The sequence below is a fragment of the Brassica napus genome, chromosome C4 (genome assembly GCF_020379485.1).
Source record: "Brassica napus cultivar Da-Ae chromosome C4, Da-Ae, whole genome shotgun sequence".
In the NCBI taxonomy this organism is placed as follows: Eukaryota; Viridiplantae; Streptophyta; class Magnoliopsida; order Brassicales; family Brassicaceae; genus Brassica; species Brassica napus.
Genome location: NC_063447.1, coordinates 12,062,580 through 12,082,785, shown reverse-complemented (window position 1 = coordinate 12,082,785; position 20,206 = coordinate 12,062,580). Strand labels below are relative to the sequence as shown.

Here is a 20,206-nt window from a genome sequence, read left to right as displayed (position 1 = left end):
GAAGGGGAGTCGGAGCTCGAGCTCGTAAAGTTTCACAGCGGAACAAAGGAGAGAGACACAATCTTGACATCCAATGAAACACTGCCACGTAGGGTTCCTTACCATTTCCTGAAATCCCATAATAAGCTCAGGTCCTTTCCTTTTTTTCTCCTTTTTCATTTATTTATTTTTCCCTATTCTTTGGAACCCTGCGGCAAGTACCGCCGATGGACATGTTCTAACTCTTTCGAATTAATTTAAATCAGTGTTCAAAAAAAAAATTGGAGAACAGAGTGTTTTCCTCTTCCATGAATGAAAACGTGTGGAATGGTTGAAACTGATGTGAATCTTACCTAAAGTTTTTTTTTGTAATCATCTTACCTACAGTTTACGTAAGAGATGTCAACATCAACGTGGATTTCACTTCATGATCAGACTAGCTCTTCGCCTCTTCCACGTAATTTCCTCCAACTCCTAATGCTAAAAACCGTTCGAAAACTATTACGTAAACTTCATATCGTTATCAAAACCTTCTATTGTTATTTTATTTTAACTTTTACTTGGGGTCATGAGAGCAGGGGACAACCAAATTGCCCGAGAATTCAATAGAGAATTAAAAACGTTTCCACTCAAAAAAAGAATGTGTGAAATTCCAAAAGACTCTTTTCTGAGTTTTCTACAATCAAATAAAAATTAATGTCACTTTATTATCTTTGTAAGGCACTATTAAAAAGGGACTAAACGACTCACTTTGAGAATTTTGACCAAGTCTTGTCCAATTCATTATCCCAGTAATGCTAGGACTGAACACGGATCAGATATCCACATTTTTAAGGTATTTGTGATTTACTTTGTATGTTACGGATATCTAATTTTTTTATTTGCTTTGCTTCGGAAAAATACAGATATCCGCTAATATCCAGAAAGCGGATATCCGCAAAATAAATAGATATTTGCGGATATTTACGAATACTTATGAATATCTTATCCGCTTTGATCAATACAAATAATCTTAAAAATTCTATACAAATTTATTTTTATTTTATTTTTTTCATGATATATAAAACAAAAATTAAAAGAAGTAGTGAAACTACTACGTATTTTGTAAATTTTAAACTTAGTTAACAATTATAAAACACAAAACTTAAAAAAAAGTTATATTTGTCATAATTTTTTCTGTTCTGTTTTACGTAATACTTTTATATAAGTAATAATGTGAATAGAATTTGTCAAATCATATATTAGAATAATAAGTATATAAACTTATACATTTAAATCTTTAAATATATCAAAATATACATGTATTTATATATTGCCGGATCGGAGCGGATATTCACTGTCCAAAATTTTATTATTAATGATTTGCTTCGATTTTAATAGATACTGATTTTTAGTTTTTGCTTTGCTTCGAAAGTTTAAGGATATCCAGAATTTTCGGATCGAATCAAAACGAATAAAGAATCAAATCAAATTTAATGGATAAAATGCCCAGCCCTAACTAATGTCATTTCTCTCAGTGTTACGCTTTTGCGTATAAACCTATATTACATGGAAACGGAAACGGGTACGTGGAAGCGAAAGCGTATGTAAGCGCATAAACGAGATTTCTTAAAAAATTAGGAAGCAGGTACGTGTTGGAAGCGTATCCATATATACATATATAAGATTTTAAAAAAAATCTAGAACTAAAAATTATGTGATTTAAATTTATAATAAAGCATTTATTCATTTATAATAGTTTTGATATTTTATAATTAACTGACATAATTTATTTGAATATATGATTTATCTTTAATAAAAACCTCAATGCATAAAGATAATTTATATTATTAATTTTAATATTTGTATATTTCAATTATATCTATTCAATACTATTAAAAATTGGATTTTATATTAATTAAAAATTATAATTTTATATTTTTATTGATATAAGATAATGTGTTTTTTTTAAAGAACGGAAGCGTGTTTCCAAAACGGAATCGTAAGCTTCCAACGCATTTTTAAAGAGAATATTTTAAAAGCGTTTTGGAAGCGAGATTCCATAAGGTTGAAAACTTGCGGTTCGCGGGAAGCGGACGTCCGATGAAGCTTCGGTATGCGACGTAAGGTGTAAACGTTGAAAACTTTACTTCTTTGACTTGGTTGGCTCTTAAACATATTTGTCTCCAATCCCCACTACCAAGACTTGTTATCAGCTGCAAGTCTTCGCTGGACAAGTAGTATATAATTGACGCATCGTAAAAGAAAACATTGTTCCTTGTGAAAGCTTTCATGATGGCCATGTCATGTTTACGTTTGCATTTTCTCTTCGTTGTGTCTTTGCTTCTAGCATCTTGATGATAAATGCTCTTGTTGTCGGACGTCCTGCTTGTCGTCCAGACCAGATCCGAGCTCTCGTGCAGTTCAAGAACGAGTTTGAATCCCGCGGTTGCAACAACAGCGACTACTTTCACGGGGTCATGTGCGACAACACGACCGGTGCTGTCACGAAGCTAAAACTCCCAAGTGGCTTGCTTAACTGGAATTCTCAAACCCAACAGTTGCCTTTTCGAGCTGCATCATCTTCGTCGCCTCGATCTGTCTGGCAACAACTTCACGTCTTCTTCACTCCCTTCTGGATTCAGCAATCTTAGCAGATTAGAGGTGCTGTATCTTTCCTCAAATGGCTTTATAGGTCAGGTTCCTTCCTCATTTAGTAACTTGAGCCAGCTTTCCTATTAAGACCTTTCCAATAACGAGCTCACGGGTAGTTTCGATCTTGTTCGGAATCTGAGTAAACTCTCCTTTTTAGACCTTTACTCTAACCACTTTTCTGGAACTCTGAATCCTAGCAGTGGCCTATTCGAGTTTCATAACCTTATTTACCTTAATCTCGCTGACAACAACTTAGTTTCCTCTTCAATTCCTTCTGAATTTGGCAATCTCAACAGATTGGAGTTCTTGTCTCTTTCCAACAATGGCCTCCATGGTCATCTTCCTTCCTCTTTTGGTTACCTAAGTCGGCTAAAGTTTCTGGTTCTTCAACATAGAGAGCTCACTGGTAGCCTAGAGCCTATCTCAAAGCTCATCAACCTTCAGCAGCTTGACCTTTCTTTCCTAAACATAAGCTACCCAATTGACTTAAACTTTTTCTCCTCTCTCCGTTCTTTATTACTCCTTGATCTTTCTGGTAATAGTGTATCACCAACTAGTTTCAGTTCAAATTCAGACCTCCCATTGAGCTTGGAAGTACTGGTTTTATCCAGCTGCGGCATCAGTCAGTTCCCAAACTTCTTAAAAGGCCTTCATAGTTTGGAACGTGTGTACATTTCCAACAATAACATCAAAGGGAAAGTCCCTGAGTGGTTCTGTAGCCTTCCTCATTTGAGCATAGCAGATCTTGTTAACAATTCTTTCACAGGGTTTGAAGGTTCCGGGGAAGTTTTAGTGAATTCATCGATGAAGATATTAGATTTGGCGTTAAACCATTTCAAAGGACCATTTCCTAATCCACCACACTCTCTCACCGTCTTATCGGCATGGAACAATAGTTTCACTGGAAGCATACCTCTTGCAATCTGCAACCAAACCATGCTTGCTCTTCTTGATCTCTCCTACAACAACTTCACCGGTTCAATTCCTCCATGTCTGAGTAATTTTCAAACCTCTCTCATTGTTGTGAATCTCCGGAAGAACAACTTGGAAGGAAGTCTTCCAGACATGTGTTATAATGGTGCCTTGCTTCGGACACTTGATGTTGGTTTCAATCAACTAATTGGGAAGCTTCGAGGTCTCTTCTGAATTGCACCATTCTAAAGTTTCTAAGTGTGGACAACAACAAAATCAAAGACACATTTCCTTTCTGGCTCAAGGCTTTGCCTTATTTGCAAGCTCTTACCCTCCGTTCAAACAGATTGTCCTCTATCTACTTCTGGTCAAGGTCTTTTCGCGTTTCCCGAGCTGCGCATACTTGAAGTATCGTATAACAACTTTACAAGAAGCTTGCCTCCAAATTACTTTGTGAACTGGAAAGCATCATCACTTCAGATGAATGAAGAGGGGGGTTTGTATATGGGAGACAACAGCATTCCTGACTACAACTATGAAGATACCATAGATCTTCAATACAAAGGTCTATTCATGGAGCAAGGAAAGGTCCTCACTTCATATGCCACATCGATTTTTCTGGAAACAGACTCGAAGGACAGATTCCTGAATCTATAAGCCTCTTGTATCTGGCCATATTCCTTTGTCTTTGTCAAATGTTTCAGAGCTTGAGTCACTAGATCTATCGGGTAATCAACTCTCAGGGACTATTCCTAAAGGACTGGAGAGACTCTCGTATCTGGCGTACATAAGTGTTGCTCACAACCAACTCAAGGGTGAAATACCACAAGGAACACAGATCACTGGTCAAGCTAAATCCTTCTTTGAAGGGAATGCAGGTCTTTGTGGTCTTCCTCTCGAACAAAGTTGTTTCGGGAGTAACGCACCACCAATGCAACAACCAGAGGAAGAAAAGGAAGAAGAAGAGGAAGAAGTGTTGAACTGGAATGTTTCTTGGATTTTCAATAGCACACTGCATTGCTTCATACAAGCAGGAGTGGCTCGTCAAGATAACTGGTCTGTATAACTGCAGAAACTGCTAGGATCCTTCTTGTTTGTCCTGTCATGAAGTAGTTCCTCGGGATTACTTTTTCTTTGTATCTTTTCCCAGAGCTTTGTTCTATTTCCTTTTCCACAATGTAAGAAAGCTAAAATTTATGAAGTCTATCTTTATTTTTTCTTGGTATGCGTTGATAAATTGATGTCTCTCTCTGCCATAACAAATAACACATACTTCAGTCTTTCACAGAGAGTGGAGAAGCTCATATATACGTTTCTCTTGCATTCGATATGGCTTTTCGTTTGTGATTGAACAGAGAAGCAGAGAAAACATATAGAGCAATTGCCAATGATTTGGATCTCAGAAGAATAAAACAATCTAACAATTTCAAGATTCTCTGGTGACACCACTCGCCTTGAGTTTTAAGGTCTTTGTGCTTTGTAAGATAGAAAAGCTTCTCCATGATCCTCTTCGTCTCATGAGCCGTTGAGATGATGGGGAAGTAGAATAGCAAAGAGTGTTGTCCACGCAGATTGTTCTCTTCTATAGACAAAGATAATTCCCTTTGCACTAGCTACATCTGCAGATTTTTGTATAACAGCGGGAAATGAGATGTATGTTTAAATTCTCTGTAGTAGTAAAAATCCAAAGCCAAAAAGACGTATAGTCGGTCTTTTCAATAAGGGTGGAGGTTCGGCTACCCATTCGGATTTGGTTCGGATCTATTCGGGTTTCGGTTTTTGAGTTTAAAGATGCCTCATTCGGGTATTTCTAAATTTCGATTCGGATTCGGTTTGGATCTTTGCAGGTTCGGTTCGGGTTCGGATAACCCATTTAAATTATTTTTAAATTTTGAATATTCATTATATGCTTAAAATTTCTCCAAATCTATAAAACAAAATAAATATTATATATAAATTTGTATAATATATGTCAAAATACCTAAAATGAACATATTAATTGGTTTGATTTGAATATTTAGATAGAAAATCAATAGATATTTCAAGTATTTTGGTGTTTTGAATATATTTTAACGATTTTAGACATTTAATTTTGACTATTTATGTATATTTTCAAGTATTTTAGACAAATTAAAAGTATCTAATATATTTCAGATGTTTTTAACATGTATTAAATCTAAAGATAAGTAATATATCGAGATACTTTGGTTCGGGTCGAATTCGGTTCTTTAGATACTAAAATTTTAAACCCGTTGGAATATTTAATCAATTTTGGTTCCGGTTCGGTACTACTTTTTCGATACCGGTTCGGTTCTTCGAATCCAGAATTTTTGCCTGGCCTACTTTTCAACATAAGATTTACATAAACAAAATATACTTTACAAAAAAATAAAAGACATGATCTAGAGGACTGATCGTTATCCAAATTACACTGAGATTCCTCCACCGCCTGTAACATCATCTGGAGGACTAATCGTTCGAGACAGTAAATCAACACAAGTCCGGACCAAACATAAACAATCGCTGGAACGTTCCTCTATCCGACCCATCAATCCTTTAGCAAACGGATACATAATTCTTTGAAAAAAATTCTAGGATAACTCATTTTTAGTCGTCTTTCCACCAAAAAAGAGGTTTGATTAAAAAATAAATATACGCGTATAGTTAAAGTATAGTAATATAGATCTAAGGTTTATAGTCAAGGACTAGGGTTTTGAATGTGAAATTAAATTCGTTGAAAATAAAACATAATTATTAATCATGTCTCTTCGGATAACTGAACTCGTGGAGCTAGTGTGTCACCTACGATAGGAGGACAAATCTATGTTGTATTTGGATTTTCTTGGGCTTAGATATATATTTGGGTTGTATTGAATGGAATTTGTGCTGTTGGGCTTTTAAAATGAATGAAAAGTTGACAAAAAAGAAGAAGATATAATTGCTCTGATTCCTTGTTGCAAAATACCTAAACAACAACAAAGAATTACTTCAGATCGTTTGCTTCCGTTTATGTCTTTCCTCTCAAAACCATTTTATTTTGTTCTCCATATACACATTTTTATTTTTTTGGATACTTAAAAAGCTCAGACTACAAGATTTATTATTAAAAAAAAGATTGAAAATGGCCAATAAAAGGGATTGAACTCTAGCAATGTTGGGCCTAATTGAACTCCCGAACAATTGTGATTTATTTAATTGGAGAACAGAGTGAGATGAACACCGATGCTGATTTGTTAGCCAAAGATGCATTGATTGCGTCTGGTCTGTTGGCGGGTTGATGGTGCTGTGAATGTTCCCAACTAAGACCACTTCCATCAATTAGTGACCCTAATGGATTCTTAAGATTAAATTAAGAGTTAATTTTGTGATTTGACAACTTTAGAACCCTTGTCAATCTATTTAATTTTTTCATCCTCCATTGAGGTTCTTAAAAATTAAATTAAAAAAAAAAATTAAGTTGAATGATTTGAAAGAAAAGAAAACATAAAATTTTTATTAAAAATGACATAAAAGCATATTAAAAATACAAATACAAATCGTAAACGAGAAAAACCGATTAGTTGAAACCTTGATTTATTCCAAATTTTTGTCATATATTCTCAACCAAATCCGCATTCAATTGTTGATGTATTGTTCTATCTCGAACTCGATTCCGAATGCTCATCATATTGCCGAGATTTGAAGGCATTTACATGTAGATCTCCAAATTCTACTTCGTCTGTTTGTTTCCTAGTGTGCTTAGCCATATTCAATCCATTGAACATTCATAGTTTAACAGAAGCAAACACATTTCATTCCGATACTTAGAACTGTAACGTTTCTTACATTCAACATTCAAGTACAAGATGCAAGTCACTCTCGATAGAAACAGGAGGAAACAATAACAAAAGAGTTTTACGATTTCACATCTCCCAGATTAAGTTATCAAAATAGATGAGATGATGGAGAGATGATCACAAGTGCAGAGCTTTTATTAACTTTGGTCACCAAAAAAAAAAAGAAAGAGAAATCAGGCATCAGCTTGAGCTTGAGCTGTTTTGTCGACGGGGGTGTAAGGATAATACTCTCTGCCGTTGTCTACTCTTGTGGTCTGACCTCCAGAGTCAATCAAAGCAGAGGTAACCGCTAGAGTTGCACCTGCAGCTATCGCTGTAGGGATGCTCCTTGCTGTGACGAAAAAAAAAACAAATTCACCAAAATAAAACTAGGTTACAATGGAGATTTTGCAATAAAAAGAATGCATGACTCTGTAGAATCTAATCACTCAAAGCTATGTACTTTCAATGCCAAAAGGCTGTAATACTTCAATCTTTACATAAATGATATCTTTGAGAGTATTTAGACACTCCAATATCAACAAAGTCTTGGAACTAATGATATATCATATAGATTTGCTAAAACAACTTGAAGAGAATCATGTAGACATTGGTCTTCTTCCCTAAAACCATATCCGTTCCAAAACAACTTGAAGAGAATCATGTAGACATTGGTTTAAAATACATATTCTAAGTAACCATAAGTAAAGAGCAAGTACCTCTATAGCCAAGCACAGAAGCTCCAGCAACAAAACCACCAATAGCACCATTGAAAAAATCTCTCTTTCCCCTATAACTCTGAACCACCTGTTCAACACCAATGTAAACACCTCCAATAGCTGCGAAAGTGAGCCCATGTGTTCCCATCATCTTCAGCGTTCTGATGAGTCCTGGGAGAAACACGTTTCTCTCCACTCTCGGAACGTCTTTCCACGTGGCCAGAATGGTTCCGTAGATAGTCCCGGCGGCGAAACCAGTGACGCTGCCTTTGATCGTCCTCTTCTTCCAAGTACCTCATTTCAGCTGGATCCATGACTCCTTCCTGCGATTCTAGTAGCTACACAAGATCAATCAAAAACATAAATAAAATGTGAACTTTTTTGATTCTGAAACACGCAGAAGGGATACAAATGGACAACCCTAGTTCGAGCTCAGTAAGCTAATCAATGGTGTAATACAAAAACAGAGAATTGGAATCAATCAATGAAGAACAGACGAATGATACATAACAGACGGAAATGATATGAGATTGATTGAGAAAGGTCTAACCTTTAGGATTCGAAGATACGAGAGATGAACGAAATGGATGAGCAATTCAGCGAAGGAGACGACGGAGTCGTGGAGAGAGAAGAGGAGACGGAGTGTTCGAAAGAGAAGAGCTTTGGTTTTTTCGCGAGCGGTGAGAGATTCGCGACGAGGATGAAGAAGATCCTAGGTGGAGGTGAGACTGCGAGCAAGACGACGACGGCGAAGCTCGAGCTCGACGACGAAGGCGAGCTACTGTCGCGGTGTAACGGGGACGGTGGCTTGAAGAGGCGGAAGCTCGTTGATTCCGACGACAGTGGAGGATTGACGCCATGGAGAAAGCTTTGTCGCGGTTTAGAGCTGAACAGAGATAGGGAATCGCGGGGAGATGCGGCGGCTTGGAATGGTGAACACAGTTACGACCAGAGGACTTGATGCTATCGCCGGAGAAGCTCAGATTGATGACGAAGTGCTGTAGCGGCTATGGAGAAGCTTGATACGAAGAAGAAGGGGAGTCGGAGCTCGAGCTCGTAAAGTTTCACAGCGGAACAAAGGAGAGAGACACAATCTTGACATCCAATGAAACACTGCCACGTAGGGTTCCTTACCATTTCCTGAAATCCCATAATAAGCTCAGGTCCTTTCCTTTTTTTCTCCTTTTTCATTTATTTATTTTTCCCTATTCTTTGGAACCCTGCGGCAAGTACCGCCGATGGACATGTTCTAACTCTTTCGAATTAATTTAAATCAGTGTTCAAAAAAAAAATTGGAGAACAGAGTGTTTTCCTCTTCCATGAATGAAAACGTGTGGAATGGTTGAAACTGATGTGAATCTTACCTAAAGTTTTTTTTTGTAATCATCTTACCTACAGTTTACGTAAGAGATGTCAACATCAACGTGGATTTCACTTCATGATCAGACTAGCTCTTCGCCTCTTCCACGTAATTTCCTCCAACTCCTAATGCTAAAAACCGTTCGAAAACTATTACGTAAACTTCATATCGTTATCAAAACCTTCTATTGTTATTTTATTTTAACTTTTACTTGGGGTCATGAGAGCAGGGGACAACCAAATTGCCCGAGAATTCAATAGAGAATTAAAAACGTTTCCACTCAAAAAAAGAATGTGTGAAATTCCAAAAGACTCTTTTCTGAGTTTTCTACAATCAAATAAAAATTAATGTCACTTTATTATCTTTGTAAGGCACTATTAAAAAGGGACTAAACGACTCACTTTGAGAATTTTGACCAAGTCTTGTCCAATTCATTATCCCAGTAATGCTAGGACTGAACACGGATCAGATATCCACATTTTTAAGGTATTTGTGATTTACTTTGTATGTTACGGATATCTAATTTTTTTATTTGCTTTGCTTCGGAAAAATACAGATATCCGCTAATATCCAGAAAGCGGATATCCGCAAAATAAATAGATATTTGCGGATATTTACGAATACTTATGAATATCTTATCCGCTTTGATCAATACAAATAATCTTAAAAATTCTATACAAATTTATTTTTATTTTATTTTTTTCATGATATATAAAACAAAAATTAAAAGAAGTAGTGAAACTACTACGTATTTTGTAAATTTTAAACTTAGTTAACAATTATAAAACACAAAACTTAAAAAAAAGTTATATTTGTCATAATTTTTTCTGTTCTGTTTTACGTAATACTTTTATATAAGTAATAATGTGAATAGAATTTGTCAAATCATATATTAGAATAATAAGTATATAAACTTATACATTTAAATCTTTAAATATATCAAAATATACATGTATTTATATATTGCCGGATCGGAGCGGATATTCACTGTCCAAAATTTTATTATTAATGATTTGCTTCGATTTTAATAGATACTGATTTTTAGTTTTTGCTTTGCTTCGAAAGTTTAAGGATATCCAGAATTTTCGGATCGAATCAAAACGAATAACGAATCAAATCAAATTTAATGGATAAAATGCCCAGCCCTAACTAATGCCATTTCTCTCAGTGTTACGCTTTTGCGTATAAACCTATATTACATGGAAACGGAAACGGGTACGTGGAAGCGAAAGCGTATGTAAGCGCAGAAACGAGATTTCTTAAAAAATTAGGAAGCAGGTACGTGTTGGAAGCGTATCCATATATACATATATAAGATTTTAAAAAAAATCTAGAACTAAAAATTATGTGATTTAAATTTATAATAAAGCATTTATTCATTTATAATAGTTTTGATATTTTATAATTAACTGACATAATTTATTTGAATATATGATTTATCTTTAATAAAAACCTCAATGCATAAAGATAATTTATATTATTAATTTTAATATTTGTATATTTCAATTATATCTATTCAATACTATTAAAAATTGGATTTTATATTAATTAAAAATTATAATTTTATATTTTTATTGATATAAGATAATGTGTTTTTTTTAAAGAACGGAAGCGTGTTTCCAAAACGGAATCGTAAGCTTCCAACGCATTTTTAAAGAGAATATTTTAAAAGCGTTTTGGAAGCGAGATTCCATAAGGTTGAAAACTTGCGGTTCGCGGGAAGCGGACGTCCGATGAAGCTTCGGTATGCGACGTAAGGTGTAAACGTTGAAAACTTTACTTCTTTGACTTGGTTGGCTCTTAAACATATTTGTCTCCAATCCCCACTACCAAGACTTGTTATCAGCTGCAAGTCTTCGCTGGACAAGTAGTATATAATTGACGCATCGTAAAAGAAAACATTGTTCCTTGTGAAAGCTTTCATGATGGCCATGTCATGTTTACGTTTGCATTTTCTCTTCGTTGTGTCTTTGCTTCTAGCATCTTGATGATAAATGCTCTTGTTGTCGGACGTCCTGCTTGTCGTCCAGACCAGATCCGAGCTCTCGTGCAGTTCAAGAACGAGTTTGAATCCCGCGGTTGCAACAACAGCGACTACTTTCACGGGGTCATGTGCGACAACACGACCGGTGCTGTCACGAAGCTAAAACTCCCAAGTGGCTTGCTTAACTGGAATTCTCAAACCCAACAGTTGCCTTTTCGAGCTGCATCATCTTCGTCGCCTCGATCTGTCTGGCAACAACTTCACGTCTTCTTCACTCCCTTCTGGATTCAGCAATCTTAGCAGATTAGAGGTGCTGTATCTTTCCTCAAATGGCTTTATAGGTCAGGTTCCTTCCTCATTTAGTAACTTGAGCCAGCTTTCCTATTAAGACCTTTCCAATAACGAGCTCACGGGTAGTTTCGATCTTGTTCGGAATCTGAGTAAACTCTCCTTTTTAGACCTTTACTCTAACCACTTTTCTGGAACTCTGAATCCTAGCAGTGGCCTATTCGAGTTTCATAACCTTATTTACCTTAATCTCGCTGACAACAACTTAGTTTCCTCTTCAATTCCTTCTGAATTTGGCAATCTCAACAGATTGGAGTTCTTGTCTCTTTCCAACAATGGCCTCCATGGTCATCTTCCTTCCTCTTTTGGTTACCTAAGTCGGCTAAAGTTTCTGGTTCTTCAACATAGAGAGCTCACTGGTAGCCTAGAGCCTATCTCAAAGCTCATCAACCTTCAGCAGCTTGACCTTTCTTTCCTAAACATAAGCTACCCAATTGACTTAAACTTTTTCTCCTCTCTCCGTTCTTTATTACTCCTTGATCTTTCTGGTAATAGTGTATCACCAACTAGTTTCAGTTCAAATTCAGACCTCCCATTGAGCTTGGAAGTACTGGTTTTATCCAGCTGCGGCATCAGTCAGTTCCCAAACTTCTTAAAAGGCCTTCATAGTTTGTGTTGGGAATATTACCCAATATCGATGAGATGAAGATGGGATTAGACAACTAAAAGATTTAAGAAAAAGACTCTTTATATTTAGGAAAAGGTTTACAAAGATTTTGTTTTGAGAACTCTCTCTTACAAATGTTTTCTCTCTTTGTTTTCTTGATTCTTGGATGTTTACAAATGGTGCTAAGCACCCCTATTTATACAAGTGAAGGAGCACACTCCAACAAGTTCTAGATTTCTCTAAATTATTATTTATTTCAAAATATCTAACTCCATAACTTTCTCTCTTCTTCTACACAATTCTTCTTCTATACTTCTCCACTTTTCTCTAGATGTTTCTTCTTCTTGGACTAAGGCTTGATTATGATTTGATTAGTTTTGGGCTTAAGGAGGGAAATCCAACAAATCTCCCCCTTCCCGATTTAGCCCGAAACAGTCGCCATGCCTGTGCCTTTGCAGCAATCTTCAAACTTCTTGATCGGTAATACTTTGGTCATAAAGTCTGACCAATTTTCGTCGGTGTGTACCTTTGTGAGATGTATGAGCTTCTCTTCCAGAACTTCTCGGATCCAGTGATGTCGGATATCAATGTGCTTTGAGCGAGAGTGAAACGTTGGATTCTTTGCTAAGTGAATAGCACTTTGGTTGTCACATAGCATGTTGTACTTGTCTTGCTTTACTCTCAACTCAAGCAAGAAGTTCTTCATCCATAGCATCTCCTTGCATGCTTCCGTTGCTGCGATGTACTCCGCTTCCGTTGTGGATAAGGCAACACACTTTTGTAATTTCGATTGCCAGGAAACAGCTCCCCCTGCAAAGGTAGTCACAAATCCTGATGTTGATTTCCTTGAATCTTTATCACCAGCCCAATCTGCATCGGTGTAACCGTTCAGCTCCAATTTTCCATTGCCAAAACATAGACACTTCTTCGTTGTGCCTCGTAGATAGCGTAGGATCCACTTAACTGCTTTCCAATGCTCCTTTCCTGGATTCGCTAGAAAGCGACTCACAACTCCTACTGCATAGGCAATGTCCGGTCTGGTGCACACCATAGCATACATGAGACTGCCTACTGCTGATGCATATGGGGTAGTCTTCATTTCTTCTTTCTCTTTCTCACTTGTTGGACTTTGCTTCGAACTTAGCTTGAAATGTCCACCAAGTGGAGTGCTCACCGGCTTTGCTTTGTGCATGTTGAATCTCTCCAATACCCTTTCAACATATCGTTCTTGGGACAACCATAAAAGCTTCTTTGGCCTATCCCGAGTGATCTTCATTCCAAGAATCTGTCTCGCTTTCCCCAGATCTTTCATCGCAAAACACCTTCCCAAATCTTTCTTTAATGCGGCTATCTTGTTGCGATCTTGACCCACAATTAACATATCATCAACATAGAGCAATAATATGAGAAAGTCGCCGCTTTCGTACCTCTTTATGAAAACGCAATGATCATTCTTGGTTTTCTTGAAGTTATGATCCACCATGAAGGAGTCAAACTTCTTGTACCATTGTCTTGGAGCTTGCTTGAGACCGTAAAGACTCTTCTTTAATCGGCACACCAAGTCTTCTTTTCCTGGAACCTTGAATCCTTCAGGTTGCTCCATATAGATCTCCTCCTCGAGTTCACCATGTAGAAAGGCCGTCTTGACATCGAGTTGTTCAATCTCCAAGTCTAGAACCGCTGCTAGACCAAGAACCACTCGGATAGAGGACATCTTCACCACTGGAGAGAATATTTCTTCAAAATCTATGCCTTTCTTTTGGTTGAATCCTTTCACAACCAATCGAGCTTTGTATCTTGGATTTGAGCTTTTCTCTTCATACTTCAACCTGTACACCCATTTGTTCTTCAAGGCTCTCTTTCCTTTTGGTAGCTTCATCAGCTCATAAGTGTGATTATCATGCAAGGATTGCATTTCTTCTTGCATAGCTTCAACCCACTCATCTCTATGAGTGTCTCCTATGGCCTCCTCATAGCTTTGAGGCTCCCCCTCATCTGTAAGATTAACATACTCATCTCGATAATATCTTACAGATGGTCTTGTCTCTCTTCCAGACCTTCTTGGTTCATGTTCTTCATCAGGCTCCACTTGATCTTCTTCTTCACTTTCATCACCATTTGGATCCATGATAGGAATCTCTTCTTCTGGATTAGCGCCATCTCCAATCGCTTGTTCATGATCTTGGGGATTATGAGCTTCTTCTTTCCTTACAACCCTTAGCTTTGGTCTCTTTGAATTGTTGATGTCTTCGATTGTTTGATCTTCGAAGAAAACAACATCTCTGCTCCGGATAACTTTTCTGTTAACCGGATCCCAAAGCCGATAGCCGAATTCGTCTTTTGGTGATCCAAGATAAATGCACTCTTTAGTCTTAGAGTCTAGCTTGGATCGTTCATCTTTAGGGATATGGACGAATGCTCTGCAACCGAACACCTTCAAATGGTTGTAAGAGACCTTCTTACCCGACCAAACTTCCTCCGGGACATCGCCTTCCAAAGGAAATGATGGTGTAAGATTTATGACGTCCACTGCAGTTTTTATGGCTTCTCCCCAAAATGGCTTGGGTAGTTTAGCGTGAGAGAGCATGCACCGAACTCTTTCTGTAATCGTTCGATTCATTCTTTCTGCTAGCCCATTCAGTTGTGGCGTCTTTGGTGGTGTCTTCTCCATCCTGATTCCATGAGCTTTGCAAAATGCTTCAAATGGACCTCGGTACTCTCCACCATTGTCAGATCGAACACACTTGAGTTTTTGACCCGTACTTCGCTCTGCTTGGGCTACAAATTCCTTGAAAGCATCAAGAACTTGATCTTTTGACTTCAAAAGGTATACCCATACTTTTCTTGAGTGGTCATCAATAAAGGTGACGAAATATGATGCCCCTCCATTGGATTTCTCAGACATGGAGCATACGTCAGTATGCACAAGATCAAGAATATGCTTTCTTCTCATAGGTGTAAACGATCTTTGGAAAGCGACCCTATGTTGTTTTCCAGCTAAGCAATCATGACATGGTGAAAGATGCGTACCTTTCATATCAGGAAGAAGTTTCTTGCGAGAAAGTATATTTAAACCTTTCTCACTCATATGCCCAAGTCTTCGGTGCCATATATCCATGTCATCACTCGCAATGTTTACTTCTTCCTTGCAAAGCTTGGCTTGAGTAACGTATAATGAGCCTTCTTTTCTTCCTCGAGCCATGATCAAACTTCCTTTGGTTAACTTCCATTTGCCACCACCAAAATGACTGTCCAAGCCAACATCATCGAGCTTTCCGGTTGATATGAGATTGAGTCGCATGTCGGGAACATGTCTCACATCCTTGAGAACTATCTTACATCCAGTGTTTGATGTAAGAATAACATCCCCCTTTCCAATGATTTTGCTTCTTCCTTGATTTCCCATTTGAACATTACCAAAGTCACCACTTTGATAGGTTGTGAAGAAGCTTCCATGAGGGGTGACGTGAAAAGAAGCACCAGAATCAACGATCCATGAGCTATCATCAGAGCTAAGATTACATTCTCCAACGAGATATAATTCTTCGCTCTGGTCTTCCACAATGGTGGTAGTCTCGTCTTCATGCTTCTTTGTAGGATTGAACCGGTCTGGTTTGATATTACCGGCTTGTTTGTCTTTCTTGAGAAACCGACATTCCGACTTCATGTGACCCGGTTTGCCACAGTAATAGCAAGTAACTCTCGGACGTGACTTAGATCTTCCTCGAGATTGGTCTCGTCCTCTGCTTCTGTTTTGGCCACGAGTCTCTTCTCTACCTCGTCTATCAACAATGTTAGCTTCTGAATAAGAACTCGAACCTCGCTCCTTCCTGCGAACTTCTTCGTTTAGAAGGCTATCAGTGACGGTGTCCATGGTAAGCTTTCCCTCCGGTGCTGAATTGCTTAGAGTGACAACTAGTGTGTCCCAACTCTCCGGTAGTGAACTAAGGAGTAAAAGGGCTTGCATTTCGTCTTCAACCTTCATATCAACTTTGTTAAGCTGATTTACAATCCCCTTGAAATTGTTCAAGTGCTCCATCATGCTCTGGCCATCCTTGTACTCCAACTTTACCAACCGTCGAACAAGAAGAGCTTTGTTTCGAGGTGTTTTCTTTTGAATCATGGATTCAAGTTTTGTCCATAATTCAAAAGCATTTGTGTAGGTAGAAACATGTTCAAAGAGAGATCGGTCAATGTACTTACGGATTACAGCAACCGCCTTTCGGTTTAGTATTTCCCATGTTTTGTCATCCTTTCCTTCCGGCTTCTCCTTCATGATGATGGGTTCATGCAAATCCTTACAATAAAGGTGATCTTCCATCATCGGTTTCCAATAAGAGTAGTTGTCTGTCGTGAGTTTGAACATGTCACCTTCAACGGTAACGGTAGCCTCCATCTTGAATCTCACGGGTCTTGATGTTATGTTTGAACCTGGCTCTGATACCACTTGTTGGGAATATTACCCAATATCGATGAGATGAAGATGGGATTAGACAACTAAAAGATTTAAGAAAAAGACTCTTTATATTTAGGAAAAGGTTTACAAAGATTTTGTTTTGAGAACTCTCTCTTACAAATGTTTTCTCTCTTTGTTTTCTTGATTCTTGGATGTTTACAAATGGTGCTAAGCACCCCTATTTATACAAGTGAAGGAGCACACTCCAACAAGTTCTAGATTTCTCTAAATTATTATTTATTTCAAAATATCTAACTCCATAACTTTCTCTCTTCTTCTACACAATTCTTCTTCTATACTTCTCCACTTTTCTCTAGATGTTTCTTCTTCTTGGACTAAGGCTTGATTATGATTTGATTAGTTTTGGGCTTAAGGAGGGAAATCCAACAGTTTGGAACGTGTGTACATTTCCAACAATAACATCAAAGGGAAAGTCCCTGAGTGGTTCTGTAGCCTTCCTCATTTGAGCATAGCAGATCTTGTTAACAATTCTTTCACAGGGTTTGAAGGTTCCGGGGAAGTTTTAGTGAATTCATCGATGAAGATATTAGATTTGGCGTTAAACCATTTCAAAGGACCATTTCCTAATCCACCACACTCTCTCACCGTCTTATCGGCATGGAACAATAGTTTCACTGGAAGCATACCTCTTGCAATCTGCAACCAAACCATGCTTGCTCTTCTTGATCTCTCCTACAACAACTTCACCGGTTCAATTCCTCCATGTCTGAGTAATTTTCAAACCTCTCTCATTGTTGTGAATCTCCGGAAGAACAACTTGGAAGGAAGTCTTCCAGACATGTGTTATAATGGTGCCTTGCTTCGGACACTTGATGTTGGTTTCAATCAACTAATTGGGAAGCTTCGAGGTCTCTTCTGAATTGCACCATTCTAAAGTTTCTAAGTGTGGACAACAACAAAATCAAAGACACATTTCCTTTCTGGCTCAAGCAGTGTTCTAAAATACGCTATGCGCTCTCTGTGCGGTGACGTAGCGCCTAGCGCCTAGCCGTATACGCGGACGCCTAAACGGGGCCTAAACGGACTGGATATATATATATATATATATTAATGATTAATGATATATATTATTAATGATTGATATGAAATAAAATAATATTAGTACTAAAAGAAGAAAAGGCTTTCAATACTAAATTCTTAAAAATCAAATAACCAACATCTAAAAAGATGCTAATAGTTCTAAATAAAGTAGAAAACATCCTCGTCCTCAAATCAAAAGAACAACTAAAATGAAAAAAAAACAACTGAAAGTTTAATTATCATATTCTTCTTCACCGTACATGTTTGGAACTTGGTCTTCATCTGATTCCAAATTAGTACCAGCAAAATCTTCCTCTTCAGCATCAGAAATAAAATCTTCATCACGCAGTTCTCTAATATCAGCCATATCATCATCATCTGCCGCTCCTTCTGTATCACCAGCTCCTACACCCATAGCTGATTCATGCTCTGCATCATCACCTTCAACAAGCCATTCTTGAGCATGAGTAGCATCATCAGCCAGCAATATATCAATGTTCTTGTTTGGTTCATATTTGAATTTGCAAATGATCCAGCCATACCAAAATGGCAAAATCTCTTGAATGATTTTCTGCAGTTTTTGGAAAAAAAGTCAAAAACATATCTTTAGTAACTAGTAAGAAAAACTGATCGTACTTTAGAACTATTGCAAACTTCAAAATAAAATAAAAACATGTGCAGAGAAACAAAAAAGAAGAGAACATAAATCAAAACAAAAACCTTTGGTAGATAAGAAAGCGATAAAGAGGCAAAGTGAAGGTGGCAGCCTAGCAGGGCTCTGTGGTATAGACTTTAGAAGACAATGAATTGAACGTGAATTGCTAATTAGGGTTAACAACTTAAAACTTTAGCTAAACTACGTAGTTTTATGTTTTTCAGTTTTTACTTTTTTTAATTCAACTTCATTTAATTACGTAACTTTATCTTTTCAAACAAAACAATGTCTAACGCCTAGACGCCACCACCGTATAAACGTCCGCGTAAACCGTATGTACGCCCGTTTTTTAACAAACCGCATATAATGCCGTATACGATGAATTTCGTACGTTACATAGCCGCATAGCGTATAGTGACCGTATCGGCGGCCGCATAAGCCGTATTTTTGAACACTGGGCTCAAGGCTTTGCCTTATTTGCAAGCTCTTACCCTCCGTTCAAACAGATTCTACGGTCCTCTATCTACTTCTGGTCAAGGTCTTTTCGCGTTTCCCGAGCTGCGCATACTTGAAGTATCGTATAACAACTTTACAAGAAGCTTGCCTCCAAATTACTTTGTGAACTGGAAAGCATCATCACTTCAGATGAATGAAGAGGGGGGTTTGTATATGGGAGACAACAGCATTCCTGACTACAACTATGAAGATACCATAGATCTTCAATACAAAGGTCTATTCATGGAGCAAGGAAAGGTCCTCACTTCATATGCCACATCGATTTTTCTGGAAACAGACTCGAAGGACAGATTCCTGAATCTATAAGCCTCTTGTATCTGGCCATATTCCTTTGTCTTTGTCAAATGTTTCAGAGCTTGAGTCACTAGATCTATCGGGTAATCAACTCTCAGGGACTATTCCTAAAGGACTGGAGAGACTCTCGTATCTGGCGTACATAAGTGTTGCTCACAACCAACTCAAGGGTGAAATACCACAAGGAACACAGATCACTGGTCAAGCTAAATCCTTCTTTGAAGGGAATGCAGGTCTTTGTGGTCTTCCTCTCGAACAAAGTTGTTTCGGGAGTAACGCACCACCAATGCAACAACCAGAGGAAGAAAAGGAAGAAGAAGAGGAAGAAGTGTTGAACTGGAATGTTTCTTGGATTTTCAATAGCACACTGCATTGCTTCATACAAGCAGGAGTGGCTCGTCAAGATAACTGGTCTGTATAACTGCAGAAACTGCTAGGATCCTTCTTGTTTGTCCTGTCATGAAGTAGTTCCTCGGGATTACTTTTTCTTTGTATCTTTTCCCAGAGCTTTGTTCTATTTCCTTTTCCACAATGTAAGAAAGCTAAAATTTATGAAGTCTATCTTTATTTTTTCTTGGTATGCGTTGATAAATTGATGTCTCTCTCTGCCATAACAAATAACACATACTTCAGTCTTTCACAGAGAGTGGAGAAGCTCATATATACGTTTCTCTTGCATTCGATATGGCTTTTCGTTTGTGATTGAACAGAGAAGCAGAGAAAACATATAGAGCAATTGCCAATGATTTGGATCTCAGAAGAATAAAACAATCTAACAATTTCAAGATTCTCTGGTGACACCACTCGCCTTGAGTTTTAAGGTCTTTGTGCTTTGTAAGATAGAAAAGCTTCTCCATGATCCTCTTCGTCTCATGATCCGTTGAGA

At 37.6% G+C, this 20,206-nt stretch overlaps 2 pseudogenes; one reads left to right on the top strand and one right to left on the bottom strand.

The window, feature by feature from the left end:
• Nucleotides 1–1,834: 1,834 nt before the first annotated feature.
• LOC125586420 lies at nt 1,835–4,750 on the top strand (annotated as a pseudogene).
• Nucleotides 4,751–7,295: 2,545 nt separating this feature from the next.
• LOC106378950 lies at nt 7,296–8,380 on the bottom strand (annotated as a pseudogene).
• Nucleotides 8,381–20,206: the final 11,826 nt, after the last annotated feature.